Source organism: Echinops telfairi, unplaced genomic scaffold, assembly GCF_000313985.2.
Source record: "Echinops telfairi isolate 266 unplaced genomic scaffold, ASM31398v2 ScPeMD7_18;HRSCAF=68, whole genome shotgun sequence".
NCBI classification, from domain to species: domain Eukaryota; kingdom Metazoa; phylum Chordata; class Mammalia; order Afrosoricida; family Tenrecidae; genus Echinops; species Echinops telfairi.
In genome coordinates, this window is record NW_022103915.1 from 65,461,694 (window position 1) to 65,465,801 (window position 4,108).

The 4,108-nt window shown below is 36.1% G+C and overlaps 1 non-coding gene across 1 annotated transcript; it reads left to right on the plus strand.

Moving 5' to 3' along the window:
* The first annotated feature begins 3,660 nt into the window (after positions 1-3,660).
* Positions 3,661-3,824, plus strand: LOC115868926. Its single transcript, XR_004045883.1, has one exon. It is a non-coding gene; the product is annotated as a U1 spliceosomal RNA (small nuclear RNA).
* Positions 3,825-4,108: the final 284 nt, after the last annotated feature.

Consider the following 4,108-nt stretch of genomic DNA (forward strand, 5'->3'; position numbering starts at 1 on the left):
TATTCTAGAAGGAGCTCAAACTTTCAGAGGAACGGGAAATAAAACAAAAATATAATAGAAAACATAATTACATTCTATTATTACCTAGATTAAACAGAACAGTGTGAAAAATAATCCAGTACCACACTGTCTCCCCTAAGAAATTTCCTGTCATACCAACTATATAAATAAAGCACTTGTATATGAACCTGTGTAACATTTTTTTCACCTATTATTGTTAACTCTTGTGTAAACAATGGAATTGAAATAAGTACAGAGAGTAAATCACAACGGAAATAAATGCAAGCTTTTGGCTAACTAAAGGGAGCGTTTCTGTTTCTCTTAGGATATTATTTTCTTCCAATATATTATTTGGTGGTATGGACAATGCAAATCAGTTGTTTAAAAATCTCCGATCCTACTGCTTCCGAATCAATAGAAAAGAGTACCTCAGACGGAAAGAAGCAATCGAACTCGGTTGTCTTCATTATTACGTTGTTTCAGTTTAAGAGAATACACATTTTAATAACCTATTTACTTGACTGAAATACTGAAAGCATGAAAATAAGTTCTCGTTCTTTTTTTTCTTTTTGAAACATTGTCAGGTAGAAAGCATTAGCCTTAAACATTTTCAGTAGGCTATTCTTTATTCCTTTCCATTGGGAAGTGAAAAGTAGTCTTTCCAACTCTGATCAGACAATTATAACTTCTCTGAGCACTTCGTTGCTTGTATGTCCAGTGATTTATGTACTTAAATGAAAGCAAAGTAGTTGCTTTAAAAGTATTTGGAGGTCTTTTACAGTTTCTGCAAAAATGTGTCAAATTGCTATTCTAAGTTAAAACAAATTATCAGAAACACTTTTATTTCCTTTGGTTATGGAGTCCCCAATTCAGTTGAGAAAACGAAATCAGATGGTTGCTAAAAGGAATTACCATCAAATTTAGCAAGTGCATTTTAGGAAATTATTTTAATTGGAACATGGACATATTATGAAGTGCTTCTTCTTCAGAACTTTATGTAAATTAGCACTAGTACTGAGGCCCAAGGTTTGAAAAAAGTTAGGCCGAACTTCCAAAACATCAGAGTTCCCAGAGATAGGAAGCATGAAGCTAATCTATATCCAAGACTTCAAATTGCATTAATGGTACTGGTGCACATTTCAGTCAAGATTATATATATATAAGTAGCTATAAAAGTTCATAGACTTAAGTAAGGATTTAAAAACATATTCTCATCTGAATAGCTAGCTTAAAGACTCATTATCTTTTTTTTTAACCATTGCTCTATCATAGAAATTAATGATGTAAATAGTTAGCCTCTTTAGCCAGCTCTCTTAGACAGGTCCCTTTTCTGTGCATTATTGTTATTATTGATCGGTGTCCAGTAGAGTTGGTCTGACTCATAGGCTCACAGTGACCGTATGTACAACGGAAGGATGCACGGCCAGATGCTACCATTACTAGTCACCGATACGTCTTCCCTTCCCCCATAATCCTTGTAGTCACATCTGGAATTAATATTTCTAGCGCTGATGGTCTGTGAGTGCTCTGAGGAGATCCAGCTATCCTCGATCTTCATTTTATTGCCAGCTGCAGCTCTAAAGGGTGAGGAGTTGATCAGACCAGGGCTGACTCCACCAGGAATTTCTATTCATAGACTTTCTTTAAGGAGAGAATGTAGAAAAGATATTAATAATGAATGATAGTGTCCCTTTATATTTGAAGAGGATACTGTAGCCGGTATTATAGTTCCAGGTTATTGAGTGTGACTGAAAAACCCAGAGCGTTGTCTATTCTGTTAGAATTTCAAAGAGAGCCCTTTGGTCTGCAGCTGCTGATACAATTCATGAAGTCTGATGCAGACTGGAACTGTTTCTTGTTTCTTTTACAGGTATTAATTCAGAAGATAGAAGTGTTTTTAGAATTCGCATATGTCAGTACACACATACTAATATTTTATCAGTGAGAAAACTTTGGTTTTAAGTAACAATATAACTCAGACTAAAAGAAAATAAAGTTGTTATCCAGACACAAGAATTCATAAAGAATTTCTTCCTTACAGATTGAAAAACTGTAGTAATAATGATAATCCATTAAGACATGGCTAATTTTCCCTGAAGATTTTGAAAGACAGCAGGATAGACTTCTGTCTCTATGATGATATTGAAATTCAAATGCTAGCATTGCACAGAATTTGAACGGCTCATTTGGAGAGATCCATCAGAACAACATGAAGTGCAAGGTGTGGTACGAAGGGTTAACATACTGAAAATAACAGGTGTGTGTTATTTCACTGTTCCTTTCCAGCAACATAATTTAAGTGAACTTATTTTTCTTCTTTTTTTTTAATTGCCATTAGGCCTAACATTACACTATAACTGCTGACTTTGGGCAAACATGATCAAGTATTAAGACTTTCATTTTGGATTCTGGTTTCTAAAAGGTCTCCAAACCATATCACTAATTGAATTTAATCTGATCGGAAATACTAAAGCATGTGAGAAGTCTCACCATCCTTAATTATAAAGAGGATCCTGGTTGTACTTTTCCCAAGACCAATTTGTTTGTTCTTTTGACAGCAACATAATTTAAATGAACTGATTTTTCTTCTGTAGCAGTAACATCAGGCACAAAATCCAGAATATGAAACACAGTGGTGGAATTCTCAGCCCACAGGGAAAGTAAAAGCTGGGTGTCTTCAGTAAGGAAACAGGCTTGTGTAATCAGGTGCCTCTAGGCGATTAGTGGGGACTCAAAATTTGCTGATCCATGAACTTAGACTTCAGGTTCAGGTTTATGGTAATGTCCTTTGGGCATTTATTGGCAGCCCTAAAAGCTTTGTTACATTCAGAAGCAGGACGGAAGCCAATAAGCTCTGTGTAAAACTACAGAGAGACATGCTGTCGGACATGACTGAGAAGAGGCTGTCCTGTCGGAATAATTGTATCCTGAACATGTGTAATCTGTTAGCTTCCTTAGCAAACCCATAAATGTGCATGAGTTCTGTGTGCCTTTGCAGTGAATTATCAAACCCAGCTGAGAAGCAAAGCCGCGTGAGGGAGAGCTGAAGGGTGCAGTTGTATCTAATCTCCGACTCACTGGCCTCAGTCTTGACCTGCTGCTGCTGCTAGTGAGTTTCCTTCCCATTTATGTAACTAGAGGACGTCGGACTCGGCCCCCCCCCCCACCTTTTCTTTTTACATGGACCAATGTGCAACTTAAGGATACAAAGGGGAAATGCTGACGTTGTCAGGAAGAGCAGAGAAACTGCTGTGGTTTTGGGAATGAAACAGAGATACAAAAGGTCATAAAATGACCTGTTATTGAAATATAATGTAAATGCAATCTCATAAAGGTGATCATTTTTCATTGGCCAGAAGAGAAACACATCAAATTAGGACATGGTCAGTATTAGCAAGCAAAAGGTTTGCTTTTCTGAGACATATTTTTACTAGGAGGAATGAGAAATGACAGACCCAAATGAATGACAATGAGAGATACAAATTAAACCTATAAGTAAAACTGTCTGAGAATGGGACTCTCAAGATTCAATAGTGAGGTTTGGAATGAACACATATTTTTCAGGAAGATAGACAGAAAAGAGACAAAACCAATAGGTTCTGTATAGAAGGAACTTTAAGTTTCATGAACAAAATTTAACTTTTAGAAAGATACATATACAGACTTACCTAGCAGGAGAGACACCATGATCAGGAAGGTGGTTTTCCCAGGGCGAGGCTTATCCATTGCACTTGGGATGTGCTGACTCCTGTGATTTCCCCAAATGCGGGAAACTTGACTGCATAATTTGTGGTAGTGGGGGACTGCATTCACGATTTCCCCTGTTTTGAAAAAGAAAGAAAGAAACATACATAAAACAGTGCATTGTTTTTAACAAAATATATACCCTTAAAATTATTTGTAAATAAAATTGTGGAATAAATTATTCTTGACAGAAGGAATTGTATGAAATTTTCTTTTAAGCGTTATTATGCATGTTTTTATCTGTTTGGAAATACTGTTATTATTCTTGGTAGCTTTCTTTTAAATATATGCTTTGCTTAAAATGCACATAAACTATAGACAAGGGCAGGAAGGTTCAGAGAATTTGCTTATGAAAAGATGCTAA